The sequence below is a fragment of the Neomonachus schauinslandi genome, chromosome 8 (assembly GCF_002201575.2).
Source record: "Neomonachus schauinslandi chromosome 8, ASM220157v2, whole genome shotgun sequence".
NCBI lineage: Eukaryota > Metazoa > Chordata > Mammalia > Carnivora > Phocidae > Neomonachus > Neomonachus schauinslandi.
In genome coordinates, this window is record NC_058410.1 from 145,132,556 (window position 1) to 145,151,316 (window position 18,761).

An 18,761-nucleotide genomic window follows, 5' to 3' on the forward strand; every position below is an offset into this window, starting at 1 on the left:
GCAGGTCCAAAGGCTGAAGCTCCAACTGCCCAGGTTCCTGCTCCAACGGTCCGGACGAACTCTGGGCACCGTGGGTCTTGGCCTCCAGCAGCGAGGAGTGAAGGCGTGGAGCCCACACCGGGCAGGAGGAACGTGTCTCTGGTGCGCTGGACGGTATCTTGGAGCTACAGTTCCCCTTCCGTCCTCCAGAGCCCGCTTCCCTGACCTGCTTCCAGGAATCTTGCTTTTGCCCGTTCGCTTGTCTCCTTCCTTCCCCACACTCTGCCTCTGCTGTATGATTTGCTTTAAAGATTTTATTTATTTATTAGAGAGAGAGAAGCATGAGGGGGGTGCAGAGGGAGAGGAAGAAGCAGACTCCCCGCTGAGCAGGGAGCCTGCGGGGGGCTGGGTCCCAGGACCCCGGGATCATGACCTGAGCTGAAGGCAGACGCTTCACCGGCTGAGCCCCTCTGTTGTATAATTTTCTAAAGATCAACGTTGTTGACATCACTCTTATGTTAAAAATGCTTTGGTTCCTCCCTAATTCTTAAACCGTTAATTTGAAATTCTCCCATGGAGCACTCTGATGTGACACTGGACAAATTTCCAGGCGTATACTTCCCTCCATAAATGTTATGTTTCTGGCCTATTGAACTGGCTCCATCACCCAAAATCCACCCACTGAGGTGTCAATTCTTGACATTTTAGGTAAAATCTGAGCCAATACTTTGGGATCCTTCCTGAAAGATTTCTTGATATGTTAATGACCTATTTTTATTCAAAATGATAGAACACAATTTTATCAAACGAGACTTCAGAGGTAACCTCTGAGTAACCGAGTCACAGATCAGATCCTGAACAGCTTGACCAGGCTCTGAATTGGACCCAAGATAGGCCTGCTGCCTTTCACAAGTAGCCGAGGGCAGCAAAGGGTGCGACTCAGATCAGTTTGTCTCAATCACTGTTTCTGTGACCCAGTCAAGATGGGGCAGTTTTTAAAGGACATAAGCGGGAGTCCTAAGGGAAGCAATGATCTGCACCAGGTTCTAGGGTGTTGTGGGCTGAACTATGTTCCCCCCAAAAGGTACATTGAAGTCCTAACCCTCTGTACCTTGGAATGTGACCTTATTTTAAAATAGGATAAAATAGGATTGCTGCCAGTGTTATTAGTTAAGATGAGGTCATAGTAGAGGAGGCTCTTCGTAAGAAGAGCGTCGTGTGAGGCTGTCCCGTGAAGACGGGGACAGAGATTGAAGTTAGGCTGCCATGAGCTAAGGATGGTCTGGGGCCACCAGACATGGGAAGAGGCAAGGAAGGCTCCTTCCCAACAGGCTGCAGAGGGAGCAGGGCCAAGGAGATGCCTAGCTTTCAGGACCGTGAGACAATACATTGCCATGTTCTCAGCCACTTAGTTTGTGGCCCTTTGTTTGAGCAGCTCTCAGAAACACACAGTAAGCTTCCGTTCAGAGATAAGAACTCCATTCTCTCTGACTGCTCTCCACTTTCTTCCATTCCCTACCGTCTGTCCCCATGCTCACCACAAGGTTCCTTCAGTCTCAGTCTCTTTGATCAAAAGGAAACAGAACGCTGTATGGCTTCCACACATGCCGTCGTCCTAATTCCAGAACAAAACGACTTCTTTGTTTACCTGAACCCCAACTTAGAGATTCGAGCCTCTGCTACCTGAAAAATTTTTCGGTTCAGTCCATCTTCCCAGGTACGTGGGGGCCGCCCTCGCCTGACTCCGGGGATCTCCTTCTCTGCCCTGCCACTGAGAGACACAGGCTGCTGCTGTGGGTCTGCCATGTTTGTAACGCCGTTCTGGTGTATTGTAAACCGCCTTTTCTCATTCATCATCTCATATCCTCCTCACCACCAGAGGACAGATGCGGCCGGAGAAGCAGCTTTCCCTCAATTTACAAACGTGAGAGTACGATTTAAAAATATAAAGTTACTTGACATCAAATCTGAACTTTTGTTTTTTAATCTCCTTTGACGTCTTTAAATCCATTAACGACACGTATTGAGAATTTGAGGAGAGTGATGATTTTGCTGTATTTTGTTGTTGTTGCTGTTACATTTTTTTAAAAAAACATTTATTTCTTTTAGAGAGAGTGCACAAATGGGAGGAGGGGCAGAGGAAGAGAATCTCAAGCAGACTCCCCACTGAGCACTGAGCACAGAGCCTGACTCGGGGCTCGATCTCATGACCCTGAGATCATGACCTGAGCCAAAACCGAGAGTCAAACGCTCAACCCACTGAGCCGCCCAGACCCCCCTGCTATTACATTTCTGTCCAAGTCTCTGTGTACTATTGCCTTATCCTTGAGGACACCTTGGATCCAGGCTGGCTATGGCCCTAATCCAGAGCCTTCTCGAAGGCAGCCAGTCCCGAAACAACATCCTCCTGGAGGCTTTGCACTGCTGCCCACGTTCCCACCTTCATCTGCTCCACCAGATAATTCTAGTGTTTGGTGAGGCAAAGGGGACAGCATGTATAGAGGAATGTGCTCCTTCCCAGGGAGTGCCAATGTCCATTATCCCCACCTTCATGTTCCAGGAAGATGCCCCCGAGTCCACACACAACCATGGGTGTCTGAGACAACGTTGGCACCCACAAGACCTAAGCAACTTCTCTGCCATAGGACCAGCCGTCCTAGAGCTTCTGTGACTTGGGCCTTTCTCCTCCCTGCGAAGGAAGGAATATGTCATCTCATCAACACGCGAGTCAAAAATCCAACTATTACCTGGGGCAGGGGTTTGGGACTATAAGATGACCACCTTCACTGCCTTTGACACTCCATATCTTTTAATATTTCCACATCTTTTAAGAGGTGCAGATCTCTTGGTGATTTAATTTGACCAACTTCCACCTTGAGAAGACTGGGGAGAAAAAGTATTGGCTGAGAAAACTCTACACTTTTTTTTTTTTTAAGATTTTATTTATTTATTTGACAGAGAGAGATACAGCGAGAGCAGGAACACAAGCAGGGGGAGTGGGAGAGGGAGAAGCAGGCTTCCCATGGAGCAGGGAGCCCGATGTGGGGCTCGATCCCAGGACCCTGGGATCATGACCTGAGCTGAAGGCAGACGCCCAAAGACTGAGCCACCCAGGCGCCCCACTCTAAATTTTTAATGCCTGAATGTTTCAGTTTCTTCAATTCACATATGGCCTTTCAGAGGCCCAGAAAGTGGAGCGATTGATCCTTCTGACCTCGGGTAGCCTTACCGAAAACACAAGCACTGACCTCTGTCCCTGTAGCCATCAAGTCAAGTCAGGGGCAACAAACAGAAGCTGGGAAGCGTCCCTTCCTGTGAATTCTCACGGCCAACGGTTCACACCGAGCTCTAGCCTAGGAGGTCCCTGCAGCTCTCAGCCTATCTCGGGGCAGCTCTGCGTCTGCCTGGATCTGACCTGCAAAAGCAAAGTCAGTAGAAACAACGGATGCTGGAGGAATTGGGTGCCAGAGTGAGAATGGGGAGAAGTTAGAGGAGAAATGGGGGGAGTGATGAAGGGAGAGGAGAGATAAAGGGAAGAAGGAGGGAAGGGCGCCTGGGTGGCTCAGTCGGTTAAGCGACTGCCTTCGGCTCAGGTCATGATCCTGGAGTCCCGGGATCAAGTCCCGCGTCGGGCTCCCTGCTCGGCGGGGGGTCTGCTTCTCCCTCTGACCCTCCTCCCTCTCGTGCTCTCTGTCTCTCATTCTCTCTCAGATAAATAAATAAAAATCTTAAAAAAAGAAGAAAGAAAACAGTCTCTTTTTATACCCTCTCTTGTAGAATGCAATGGCTAGGAAAAAGAAAATTCAAAATGGGTTATATGAGGGCGCCTGGGTGGCTCAGTTGGTTAAGCGACTGCCTTCGGCTCAGGTCATGATCCTGGAGTCCCGGGATCGAGTCCCGCGTCGGGCTCCCTGCTTGGCAGGGAGTCTGCTTCTCCCTCTGACCCTCCCCCCTCTCATGTGCTCTCTCTCTCTCATTCTCTCTGTCTCAAATAAATAAATAAAATCTTAAAAAAAAAAAAAAAGAAGGAGGGAAGGAAAGAACAAAGTATGATGGACAAAAAGGGAGGAGAATCAGTCTTACTAACTCTGTGTTTAGTAGTATCGGGAATATTCAGGTAGATTTTCTTACTGAAGCATCACCAAAATAACCATCAGGTTAATATTTTCTCCATTTTATAAGTAAGGATATAAAGACAGAGTAAAAATAAATAGCTTCTCAAGTTACAGACCTAGTAATATGTCAAGCTGAGATTCACACTCAACTATGTTCTGATCCCAAATCCAGACTCTGTGGTAGCCTAAATAATAGCCCCCAAAGATACCAGGTATTAATCCCCGGAACCCAGATGTTATTTTTTATGGCAAAGATTTTGCAGATGTGTTTAAGTTAAGGATCTTGGGATAAGGGGATTATCCTGGATTATCTGGGTGGGCACTAAATACAATCACACATATTCTTAGGGGAGGAAAGCAGGGGAGATTTTACTAAGAAGGCAGGAGAGATACGACAGCGGAAGCCAGAGGTTGGAGTGGTGCCAGAAAGGGGTCATGAATCCTTCTTTCAGTTTCCCACAACATGATCCTCCTTTCCTTCTGAGTCCTTGACAGAAGCAGCCTTTAATGTGCATATTTCTGCAACAGTTAGCTCAAGGCATTCTAGGCTTTTTCTATCATACACCTCAAGATTCTTCAAGTCTCTACACATAACCCATTTTCAAAGCCACTTTGGGATATATATATAGATATATAGATATCTATATCTATTTATTTATATCTATATTTATCTCCTGTTAAGTATACAAATAACTACATCAATATATCTGTATTTATGTTTATATAGAGAGAGATAGACAGAGAGAGATTTATTATAAGGAATTGGCTCACCTGATTACGGAGGCTGAGAAGTTCCAAGATCTGCTATCAGCAAGCTGGGAACCCAGGAGAGCTGATGTAGTCCCTGTCTGAGTCTGAAGGCTTGAGAACCCGGGGAGCTGATGTTATAAGTTCCACTCTGAGTCTGAAGGCAGAGGACTAATATCCCAACTCAAATACACCATTCTTTCTTACTCAGCCTTTTTTTCTATTTAGACCTTCAACAGATGAGATGACGTCCACCCACATCATGGAGAACAACCTGCTTTACTCATTCTACCAATTTAAATGTTACTTGTATCTGGAAACACTCTCACAGACTCAGAAATAATGTTCAACCAAGTATATGGGCACCCCAGGACCCAATCAAGTTGACATAAAATTAACCATCGTGGTAAATGCATTATGGAGATTGATTATGTAAACAACATCTTTCTCTTCATATATTTAGATAGGTAATATGTATCTCTGTTTGATCACACCAGTAATATACCATATAATTATATAATTCAAGAGTGTGGATATAGTGTTATAAAATTCTAAGGTCTTTACATTGCCTAGAAAGAGAGGGGAAAAAGGCAAAGTATTCATGACTAGAATCTGATATATCCCAGGTGCATTTTGTAATCTAAAAGAACGATCAAAGTGTATATAACCACCAACCTTATGGGAGTGGAGGAGGGGGAGTAAACATATACCAAACAGTTCAAAAGAAACCTAGAAAGAGAGAATATGGGATATAGAACAGAAGAGAAAAATTTCACACCTAACACAGAAAAATATATAATGCTTGAAAGTAAAAGGATGGGAAAGAGTTACTAAGCATAAATAAACCAAAATAAAATTAGCTGTGTTGTTTTGAGATAAGGTAGACTTTAAGAAATGGATAGCCAAGGATTTAGAGAAAGTTTTTGTAATGATTAAGCATACAATTCACCAGGAAGATAATAGTTACTCTAAATTTGTAAGCACCTAATAACATAACTAATAATATATAAATTAAAAATTGACAGAAATCTGCAGAGAAAATAAATCTGCACATCACAGTGGAAGACTTTAACATACGTTTTTTAGTAATAGAACAAGTAGGAATGAGTAATGATAGGTGAGATTTAATCAGTGTGTTTATCAGATTAGACCTAGCAGACATATATAGAACATCCAACAACTGCAGGGTACAAAATATTTTAAAGCAAACTTGGAATATTTACAAAAATCGACCATATGCTGGGCTACAAACCAACTATCTATACATTTCAAAAGACTGAAATGATACAGACCATATTCTCTGACCACAGGCAATTAAGCTGTTATTCAACTAACAAATAACTAGACTATTCCTATATGCATGGAAACTAAAGACGATACCATAAAAAAATGTATGTTTATAAGATGACATCAGAATGGAAATTATAAAATATTTTTTCCTGGAAAAAAAAAGTTTTATGCTTTGAAAATACATCTCACATTGGTTGGGCCTCTGCCTCAGAGTAGGGGCCTCCAACGCTAATAGCTTTCCAATGTGTCCTTGATTTCCTTCAGATAATGGGCTGTTTTTCTTCCTCTCCTCCGTTCTTATGTCCTCCATGGCCTGCTTCTGGACTCTAGGAAGTATTTTGAGCTGAATGATAAATAAACTATGACGGCAAACATTCTGGGCTGCACACATGGGGTGCATGGAGGAAATTAAAGAAAAGGGAAGGAAGGAACTGTTAAGGGTAGAAGCGAGAACTAATGAAATAGAAAAGAGGCTGATTTAATAAAAAACTTTTTTAAAAGATTACTGTTACTGGTAACTCTGTGGCAAAAGTGATCAAGAAAAACAGAGAGAAAGCACAAATAGCTAATATTAGAAGTGGAAAAAGAAAGGGCCTAGCTGGCTCAGTTGGTGGAGCATGTAACTCTTGATCTTGAGGTTGTGAGTTCAAGCCCCACGTTGGGGGTGGAGTTCCCTTGATAATAATAAAAAAAGAAATGGACAAGGAGACATCACCTCAGATTCTACGGGGGTAAGAACACATATCATGAACAATTTGCTGATGAATATATGAATTTATGAGTTTAAATGAAATGGGCAAATTAGTAAAAGGATATAACTGTATCTTTTCCATATTTATTTCTGTAATAAATACAAAATATGAACAATAATTCAAAGCTTAAAGATATTTGATTTATTTAAAAAAAAAACTTCCACAAAGAATTTTCCAGGTATAGATGACTCCACTGGTAAATTCTACCAAATATTTAAGGAAGGACTAATCATGAGCTTACAAAAAATCTTCCAGAGGATAACAAAAGAAAGAGTCCTGAATCATGTTATGAGAATAGTGTAGCCATACTGTCAAAATGTGACAAGGACATTACGAGAAAGAAAAACCATAGGCTCAATCTTTTTCATGAACGTAGTTGCAAAAATCCTATACAAAATCTTAGTAAACCAACGAAGCAATATAGAGTTGGATTTCTCCCCCCAGGAAAGCAAAAATGGTTTAACATTCAAAGTCAAGCAATTAATATACCATTTTAACAAAATAATGTCACATGGTCATCTCAATATGTACTTCAAAAAGCATGTGATAAAATTCAGCATTGGTTCATATTTTAAACTCATAGCAAGCTGAGAATAGAAGAGACCTTTTCTACCTGATAGAGGATCTAACACAGATCCACAACAAATATCATACTTAATGGTGAAATATTTCATCATTACCCCCTGAAATAATAGTCAAGGAAAGGATGTCTTTGTTACTCCTCAATTCAATAATGTATTGGCAGAATTAGACAGTGAATTTAAGGCAAAAGAGGGAAATTTAATGTACAAAGATTAGAAACAAATGAAATTGTCATTAGTATACCCTGTGAACATATAATTTAAAAAGAAACTAGCAATAAATTATTATTTTATGACTTTAGCAAAGTTGTTAGATAAAAAATTAATACAAAACTCACTATATTTCTATATACTTTTCATAAACCACTAAAATTAAGCTTAATTGTTAAAAATAACATAATCAAATGCTCATGATTAGTCCTTCCCTAGCAGTAAAGTTAGCAAAAGATGTCCTAGATTGCTTTGATGAGAAATGTAAGTCTTAACTGGTACATGTTTGAGGAGTCCTAAATTAATTTTTTTTTTAAGATTTTATTTATTTGAGACAGAGAGAATGAGAGAGAGCACATGAGAGGGGGGACGATCAGAGGCAGAAGCAGGCTCCCTGCCGAGCAGGGAGCCCGATGCGGGACTCGATCCAGGGACTCAATCCAGGGACTCTAGGATCATGACCTGAGCCGAAGGCAGTCGCTTAACCAACTGAGCCACCCAGGCGCCCCTAATTTTTAGTATACACGTTAATGAATGAGTCAATGATGTAAGAATGTCATTTCTACCCAAACCATTCTGTAGATTCAATGCGATCCCAAGCAAAGTCCCAAATTTCCTAAATTCCTAAATTTCTGTGGAATTTGAAAAAATGATTAAGGAATTTCAATGTGGCTAGAATTGAAGACACAAGAAACAACACAAGTGTTAATGAGGATGCGGAAAATGCAGAACCCTCTTACACTGTTGGTGGGAATGCAAGCTGGTGCAGCCACTCTGGAAAACAGTATGGAGGTTCCTCAAAAAGTTAAAAATGGGATTACCCTATAATCCAGTAATTGCACTACTGGGTATCTACCCCCAAAATACAAAAACACTAAATCAAAGGGATATATACACGTTGGTGTTTATGGCAGCATTATTTATAGTAGACAAGTTATGGAAGCAGCCCAAGCGTCCATCGACAGATGAATGGATATATAAGATGTGTTGTTTATCTTTCACTCTACACACACACACACACACACACACACACACACACACACACACGCATACACAGGAATATTATTCAGCCATTACAAAGAATGAAATCTTGCCATTTGCAACAACATGGATGGAACTAGAGGGTATTATGCTAAGTGAAATAAGTCAGTCAGAGAAAGACAAATACCATAAGATCTCATTTATATGTGGAATCTAAGAAACAAACAAAGGAGAAAAAAAGAGACACATCAAGAAACAGACTCTTAACTCTAGAGAACAGACTGAGGGTCACCAGAGGGGTGGTGGGTGGGGGAAGGGGGGAAATAGGTCGTGGGGATTAAAAGGACACTTCATGATGAACACTGAGTAATGTATAGAATTGCTGAATCACTATATTGTACACCTGAAATGAATATAACACTGTATGTTAACTATACTGGAATAAAAACGTAAAAACTTAAATATAAAAAAACCTGGAAAAAAAGAAATTTAAATACAAGTGCAAATGGTCAAAAATAGTCGAGACTTTTGAGGGGGGGGTAGGAGAACTTGCTTATAAAATATAATTGCACATTAAAAGCTACATTAAACATTGCTAATTTTAAGGACGACCAGAGCAATGGAAAGAAATAGAAACAGACGTGCACATCGGAACACTTGACTTATGACAGAGCACGCTGCAAAGTAATAGAAAAAGAAAGGATGGTTTTTTAAATAAATAGTGACGATTCAATTGGATATCCATCAGGAAAAAAATTAAAATATTACCTCTACCTTATGTCATATACAAAATCTCTGCCCATTCAAGTCTTTGACCTCACTTCCAAAACAAGAAATATAAGAGACCCAGATAAATAGCACTGATTGAGGAAACAATGAGACAAACAAAAATATGGGCTATGCCTCGGGACAACTGGACTTGTATCTTCAAAGATGCCCTAAAAAAAAGCACTTTAGTGGGATGGTTCTAGATTTAAAGTAAAAGATGTGAAAAATACATTAGCAATCAGTATCAAAACGTGAACCTTGAATGAATCCCAGTTTGAACGAAAATTATAGTCAGTTTAGCAACTGTTGGATGATTTTGATTATGGAGTGAATGTTAGAAAATTTTAGAGTTTTTTACTGATATTTGAGGAGGAATCAAGTATCTTTTAGGTAGAAAATATTGTTTTTAGGATATATGTTACTGATGTATAGCGGGGTGATGTATCTGTATGTCTGCAACATGCTTCCAAATAATCCAACAAAACAAATAAGCAAACAGACGTAAATGCACATAAGTTCACAACATTAGTACTGCTGAAAACATGAGGTGGATAGTCCAGTGATCACTTTTTTTTTCTTTTTTCTTTTTTTTTTTAAGCAGGCTCCATGCCGAGCGTGGGCTTGAACTCATGACCTGAGATTGAGAGCCACATGCTCCACCAACTGAGCCAGCCAGGTGCCCCCCTCACTTTTATTTTTCCAGTGACCATGTTTCTGTTTTGTCAACATAAGTGTATGTTTTTAATTTTCATAATAAAACCTTGTGAATAAATGAAATCTAGGAGTATTGTAGATATAAATGTGAAAGGCAAAACAATGAAGCTTGTAGAAGACAACAAGGAATACCTTCATGACCTGGGGATTAAGAAAAATGTGTTGGATAACACAGAAGAAACATTGATTACAAAGGGAAATTTTTTTAAATGACTAAAGAAACTTATGAAATTCTGCTCATCCAATTCATCAGAGTGCAGGTGCTTATAATATTTTGTTCAACATATGTAGCTATTATGCAGAGGGGTTTGTCAGGATCACAAGTACATAGATGTGTCAAAGAAGGAGATAATACATTTAAAATACGTGTATACTATTTATTTAGTGGGAGAAAAAATTAAGCTGATTTTTTTCTTTTCCTTTTTTTCAGGGAAGAGTGAGCATTCCCATTAGGTTGGAGCTCATTTAGCCAAGACAGGGGGTTACGGGAGGGGTCATGTCAGGAAAGGCAGGCTAAAGCCTTGGCCTGAAGTGTTTGAACGGTTCTGCCGAGAAGTATGGACTTGATTGGCACAAAGAGCATGAAGCTCAATGAACGTGAAGAGCCGAGTAACAGGATCAACCAGAAAAGCCCGCTTGTGCTTGTGCTTTTCTGTTGACCGACCACGTATTTCCACGAGTTCGCTGGGAAGGTGATTCCTCTTCTTGGATCTCCAGCAAAGACACGCTGGGTACTTTAGAAGTGTCGTCTCCTTGTTTTAGCATGCTGAGCTTGGTTAATCTAGGTCCCAGGGAAGCTGTGGCACACGCGTAGATGAGTGTACAGAGGCCTTATTATAAACGTGTTGCTTGTACAAGGTCATCGATCCCAGAACTGTTCTGTCCACCACGCTTCAATGCCACAGACATATAAAAGCACGGAGTGTTATTTAAGTGCACTAATCCTGAGTTCAGGAGACAGATGAGGGTGCTGCTCCTTCAGTGGGTACATATGGGGCCTCGGGCCCGCACAGCGGCGGCCTTACAGAAGGGCTGTGGTTTTTCAGACTGGAGCCCAAACCAATAGCCAGTGATGAGAGAGAAACTCTGAGCTTCCAGGGCTATCTGTCATTGTTTCAAAGCCTCTGAATAAACGGGAAACTGGCAGAATATTACTTGGCCAGAACGTCTACTCCTATCAGTTTCTGGATGAAACCCACATCCTCAGAGGAAAAGATTTTCTGTTCCTGGTGTTTTAAACAAACCAACATAGCTATAGACAGCAATGAGTATTGAGGAATCAGGGACCCCTTGATATTATGACCAGAGTGTATACTGTCATTTTCTAGAGAGAATGAGAAGGGGCCCATCGTTTTCAATAGATCTGTAAAACTGCTTACGTTTTACCAACTACTACTCTAAAACATCTAGAGATCTACTTATTCATTCAACAAATGTTTATTAAGACCCTCATAAATACAGGTAGGTGCCTTTTAGACAAATCAAAGTAACCTGCACCCATGGATTAGGTATACCACAAATCAGCACACATGTATTTCATTAAATAAGCAGGAAAGTGACAGACTTCGATAAGCCCTGCCAAGAAAACTGCAGATGGTGTCACACAGCGGAACCCGGAGTGAACCGCATTAGAGGTCGCCCCGTGGAGGGGAGAAGCGGGGTGAGACCTGAACCAGGGGGAGATGCGATTCGGAGGAAGAAGCGGGTGGGGAAGGGGTGGGAAGGGGCCCAGGCTGTCGGCAGCCTGCGTGGAGACCCGGGTGAGAGCGAGCCTTGCGCGCTGGAGAAGCCCGGACAGGCCCGTGTGGCGGGGGCACGAGCCCTAAAGCGGGTCGGGAAAGCAAGCGGGGCTCAGATTCCCAGGCCTCGTCACCATCCTGACCCTGTAAGTGCTCTGAGCAGCTCTGGGAAGTCCAAGTGGGGAAACACTGCCATAGATTTAACAGCCTATTTTTTTTTAATCTTTTTTTTTTTTTTAAAGATTTATTTATTTGACAGAGAGAGACACAGCGAGGGAGGGAACACAAGCAGGGGGAGCAGGAGAGGGAGAAGCAGGCTTCCCGCGGAGCAGGGAGCCCGATGCGGGGCTCGATCCCAGGACCCTGGGATCATGACCTGAGCCGAAGGCAGACGCTTAACGACTGAGCCACCCAGGCGCCCCTAACAGCCTATTTTTTAAAAGTTCCCTAGGCCGGCTGCATAGGAAAGGTACCGTCGAGGCCAAAAATCGAGGCAGGCAGGTCATTTCTTCCTCCCTTCAGTAGTTCATCCAGCCATTCTGCGACCGGGTCGCTCGGTTCTGGTCCCAGATGCACCGAAGAACTGCAAACCCCAGACCGGAATGGGCAGATAGTTTACAGAGTAGGTAAGTCTAGTACACGGTTAAGAGAGAAAGCCCACCAACGCCGGGACGAGAGCAGCAACGGCCCCAAGGAGCGGAGCTGCAGCCTTGTAAGCCCGCTTTCCGTGCAGGGACGTTGGGTTCTGATCGACGTGTTTGATTGACACCTGGCGGTTGTCGCACAGTCGGCTTCTGCGCATGCGCCTACCCACGCGGCGCTCTGTTGCTATCGTATTTGTTTCTGTATTGTGTATTCGTGAGTTTCTAACAGGCTTTTGCTGTGACCTTAGGGCACGCTGCGCCTTTTGTGCGCGTGCTCCGCCCTTGGAAGTCCCCTGTGGCCTCTGGCCAGGCGCCCCGTCCCGTTAGCCCGCAGGGGTGCCTCCCGGGCTGCGGCGAGCACCAGCAGTTACTTAGCCAGGAGCCGGGAGGGACGGAGCTGGTGCAGGGAGAGGGAGAAGCAGACCTTCGGACACGGCCTGATTCCTTAATGTACCTGCTAATCTGTATATACTTACAACTTTTAGAAGGTCTTTTCTTAAGATTTTATTTATTTATTTGACAGAGAGAGGCACAGCGAGAGAGGAAACACAAGCAGGAGGAGTGGAAGAAGGAGAAGCAGGCTCCCCGCCGAGCAGGGAGCTCGATGCGGGGCTCGATGAGGGGCTCGATGCAGGGCTCCATCCCAGGACCCGCGATCATGACCTGAGCCGAAGGCAGACGCTTAACGACTGAGCCACCCAGGTGCCCCTAAAAGTTTTCTTTATTTAAGTCATCTCTACACCCAGCATGGGGCTTTAGCTCACCACCCCGAGGTCGAGTCACATGCTCTTTCACTGAGCCAGCCAGGTGCCCCTATTAACTTACATTTTAATTTGTTCTGTCCACAGGTAGAAACATTATTTCAGATGTGACCTGAACAATTAAAAGCACAGTTTTTGGAATGCTATGCACTAATCAACGTAGTCCAAGATAGCATTATTTTCTCTAATATCATCAAAACACTATTAGTTCACTGATTTTTATTTTTTATTTTTATTGATTCACTTTTGACTTTATGTCAAGTAAAAGTCAATCTAAGTTTATATGAATTTTGCCATAATGATATTGGTGCCTATTTTAGTCTATCCACCCAGGCAATGGAACTTTTCAATCTTAATCTGTCATCTATCATAATAGCTATTTTTACTGGCTATCAGTGATCTGTGCATTTGACCAGCATACGTCTTGTACCTTCCACGAAATAAAATCTAAGTTTGCAGGGCAGAGAGAGGCGAAGTGCAGAACATTCTGCCCAGACCTAGAGTTTAACTGACAACGTTAAGATGCTTGTGGTTGACTTTTGGTAACCCCTTGCTGGAATACAGCGTCATCCAGCACCCACATGTGTATTAATAGTCTGGTTTTGTTTTGTTTTTTTTTAAGATTTTCTTTCTTTATTTTTTAGAGAGCGAGCGGGAGAGAAACAGCATGAGAGGGGAGAGGGTCAGAGGGAGAAGCAGGCTCCCTGCCGAGCCGGGAGCCCGATGTGGGACTTGATCCCAGGACCCTGGGATCATGACCTGAGCCGAACGCAGACGCTTAACCATCTGAGCCACCCAGGCGCCCAATAGTCTGTTTAAAACATGTCCCAGGGGTGCCTGGCAGGTCTGGGGGTCATGAGTCTGAGCCCCATGATGGGTAGAGGTTACTTAGAAGCAAACAAATAAACAAGCTTTAAATAAAATAAAATAAAATAAAACATGTCCTAAATAGCAGCAATGGCTGTAGAATTTCTTTAGGTTCTAAAGTCCAATTCCCCCCCCCCCTTGGAAAATCAGCTCATCTGAGTGTCTATCAGGACATCTGCTTCTTGTGATGTGGGCAGGATTATATGGGAACACACACACCATCTCTTGGAGGCCAGCATTTGTTCCGATTGGTTGTGCGGGTTCGGCAGGTTTAATATTTGAACGCCCCCTTTGATTACAGAACCAGTGCAGGTTAAGTTATGGTTTTAATTTTCATCTTGAGAAATATCTGTCTGGCTTGTGTCCACAAATTCATATACCAGTGGATGGCTTTTCTTAATCCCTGGTTTTAACTTTAAATTCTCTTTGTCTTGCATTTTTTCTTCTTTTAAGTTTAAATATATATTTTTCTTAATGGAGAAGAAAGAAGCAAAGTCGACGTGAAGTAACATTGCTTTCTTGTTGTCATCGATTAACCTATACTTTCTTCGAGTTCTGTATTTATCTCTTCCTTGTTCCCTTTCTGCTATAATTTAGCTTGCAAACACACCCACACACACTCACAAGAAGTTAGTGGCAGGGCCAGTCACAAATGTCTGGGAGGTCCTGAGTGTAGGCACCAGCAGAGGACAGGGACTGCCGAATTTGTGTTCCCTCCACAGCAAGCTCAGCAGACGGCACAACAGATTTTCTATGAACTTATCCTGATGACAGATTAATCATTCCTCAGAAGGGTCAAGGTTGAGCAAAACCAGCCCTTGCTGCCTGTGGATCCAGGAATGACTCTGGAAGGCCTTCTTATCAGCCCAGTCCCTGATGCTGAATTCACTGATCCTCATTCTTTCTCCTATTTTTTTTCCCCATTTCTATACTTTCTACTCTTCAATGCCTACAATTGCTCTCTCTTTTCCTCCCTCCCCATCGTGTACAGGGTAAGAAGTTTGGATTTAGGATTTAAACAGACCTGGCTTTGAGTTCTTTCTAGCTATGCAATTTTGAGCAAGTTATGTAATTTTTATGTATTCGTTTCTTTTTTGGAAAAGAACATAATAATACTGACTTTTAAAATAAAGATTAAGAATTTATCCCCGGAATAAGGACTTAGTTATTGCTCACGGAAGTCCTGCTGTTTCTCTGTCTTCTTCCTTCCTTCCCCTTCCCTCCCTGCTTATCTTATTTACCCTCTGACCTGCTCTATTCCTTTTCTATCCATTAGTTTTAAGAAGTCCCCTACCCCAGGCGTCTCCAGCGTGTTACTTTAAATTAAAACTTTTATTACTGAAAATCTCAAACATGTACAAAAGGTAGAGAGGAGAGTATGATTCACCTCACGTACATATTACTCACGTCAGCCGTGATAGGCATAGCTGCTGGCTAATTTCATTCGTCTAGACCCACATGCACTTTTCCCCCCCCCCCCCCCACCCACATAGACACATTCTCACAGAGTCATTTTGAAGCAAATCCCGAGCATCATACCACTTCATCTGTATTTCCTGCCTCTGTTGGTCTTAGCCCGAAAGAGAGCCCACCTTGTCCCTGGGTGTCCCTGGGACGACTGCAGGGAGGTTCGAGGTCAACTCCTGCTGTTTCCCACTGCTCTTGATGCCCTCCCTCAGGTGCCACGGGCCGGCAGGTTGTAGGATGGGAGCGGAGAAGCCAAGTGGTCTCGGTCTCGAATCTGTTGTTCTGCATCTCATCTGATTGCAACATGGATAGAGAGTCTGTGTCTGTCTGGCCCTGGCCTTGAACTTGGACAGGGCAATCTTTCCACTTTCCTAAGCATCGGGTTCTCACGCATACAGTTGTGGCCTGGAAAACCTATATGACCTTAGGACACAGTAGAGCTCGAAATTCGTAAGATTTCTTGATTCTTACTTTTGTTTCCCAATCGTGTAGGGATAAAAAAAAAAAAACCGATCCAATCAGCTTCAGAGGCGATCAGAATTTCTCAAAAGCTGGGAACATAAACTGAGAATGTTAGCCTTAGAAGGGACTTTGGAGATTTTCTGGTTTATAAGTGGGTAAACTGAGGCCTAGGGAGGTGTTTTCCCAATGCCTCACAGGGCTCTTCCAGTCGTTGGTGAAGGCCGCAGCGTGTGCTCGTGGATGTGGTGCGTATTTATTCCTTCCCTGGGAGCAGCAAGGGCCTGAGGCACAGACTGGAGGCTCTGCAGGTGGGAGGGGTCGGGTTTTGAACGGTGTGGGTTCCTCAGCTTCCGGTGGTTGTGCACGGACAGCGAGCTCTCTCCCACGCCCTCCCCCAGCCCATTAGGGCAGGAGTAACAGACAAGAACACTGCCTGGGGGAGCACACAGCCTTCCTCTTAGTCTGCCCCAGCCCAACCCCCGAGGAGCAGATCTCTTCAGCCTTCCTCCTCCTTGGACGCCGGGGGAGGAGGCTGGCGCGGGTGACACACCCCTCCGAAAGTCCAGTCCGAGCGCCAGGCCAGCCGCCTCTGTGAAGGCTCAGGGCCACGGCCAGCCTCGACCAGAGGAGAGCCCCAGACCTCAGCATGTTTGGGGAAGGAAGTCAGAAGGTTAAGGAAACCTGAGGTGAAAATTAAATGCAAAAGGACAGTGGTCTCTCAAGGACTTTCCTTCATTTCCGAACATGTTTTATGGGGAATGGAGCCGAGAGTGGAGAGACAGATGGATTTGAAATAAAAACGCAAGTTTATGGTCTAGGTCTACACTATTCTGAGACTTTGTGCAAGTCAAGTCCCCTTTCTGAACTTCACTTTTCCATTGCAAATTCAAGCAAGGAATGCGTGTCCTCCGTATGCAAAGGGCTCACTGGGAGGGCTCAGTGGGATCACTATGGGAAGGATATTTGTGAACTACAAATATTATATAAACATACGCAATATTATTTTAAAGTTGCAGATTTAGGAATGGGTCTTAGGCCTCACACTTGTACCCAGAGTAAGGAAAATCCTGGAGTTCTGCGTGGGGATCCCAGATGCCCAAAGAGATGATCTAATTCAGGGAAAATATTCAAGTATATCTGTCCCCACGTAAATGGGGACAAAAATCTCTAGGTCAGGTTTGGGTTGCCAAGTCTGGGTTTGAATCTGGGAGGAGGAGGTGGACAGCATCTCGGCAAAAGTGGAACTTGTTTCCTTTATGATCAAAGGCACAAACTTCTGTCACTTTTAGCTAAAACACAGGAAACTTGGTATTGATTTCCAGGTAGGATCAAGTCATTAACAGGCTAGGCCAAGGAATCTGGGGGCTTTGAGTCTTTAAGCTGCCGCTCACTAGCTGCCTGACCTCAGGCAAGAAAATTCTCCTCCCACGAGCCCTAGCTCAAGGAAAAGTTGGAGTCTGTGTGGCAAAGGGCAGGAGTGGTTGAGACATAGGGGTTTTTGCCACCCTGTCTACTGAAGATTATCGTCTATTTGCAATTGTAGGATTTTTAAAGTCGGAAAGTGACAAGAGTTTATGGCCAATTTAGATCCGGACAGGCTTTCCGCCTTAAAGTTATGGCTCAGGTCACAAACATGTCCACTTAAAATCTTGTTTGATAAAATTGCCCTCCCCTGCCTCTCGGTGGGCATACATATAGAGATGGTTTGGAGCAGGGGAGGTAGAATCCCAAAGTACTCAGAATTACCGACCTCCAAGATCAAGAATGTAAGTCCAAAGAGATGTGTTTTAGGGAGTCGGTGGATTTTTGCTTGTGTGCCGAGAATCGCAGGAGGGCGTCCTGGGAGGGGGGTTGAGGCGCTGAAAGGAGAGGTTTGGGTACCTGCCCATCCGGGTGTGATGCTCTCCTAACCTGCTTAGCCTGACTTCCTCCGTGGAGCCATGTCAGCAGGCAGGTGTCTCGAGGCTCGAGCGGCTGCTGGAAGGGAAGAGCCTGGAAGAGAGAAGACAAGCAGATTATTCCCACTTTCCGGAAAGGAAACGACGGGGTTTGATCAGCGGCTCTAGCGGAGGGTGGAAGATGAGGCAGCAGCTGCGGACCGAGACAGGAAGTGCCCCCCCCAGGCCTCCCGTGGAGGTTTCCAGAGACTCCTCTTCTCCCGGACAGAGACTACAGCAGTGGGACACAGAGGCTTGGGGAGATTTTAGGCCACTTGATCTGACCCGTGAGGCAGAGTCTGTGATGAAAGTTTCTCTTCTACTCCAGGAGTTCTTGTGTCCTGAGCAAAGATAAAACGGCAGAGAGAGCAAGGGATTTAAAACAGAAAGGTGGGGGCAAGGTGCCGTTTCACAGGACTTTGGGGAAATTGGTTCTTCTACTTGGGTGCTGGTTTCGTCATCTGTTGAGTAAACATGGGATGTTTACCTTGGGGCCACGTCCAGGGCTGGTCCAGGTCACATTATTCTCCCAATTTTACAAATAAGAACCAGAGGCGCAGACTCTGGTCACACAGCTTGGGAAGGAACAATTAAAAACAATTAAAGCTCGATGCTTTAATCTCCATCATTCTATGAACCCAGAGAGCGGGGACCGGTGGGGGGGCAGACACACCAAACAGGAAACCCGGCTCAGCCGCCTCCGGGGGGGGGGGGGGGGGGGGGGGGGGGGGGCGGGGGGGGGGGGGG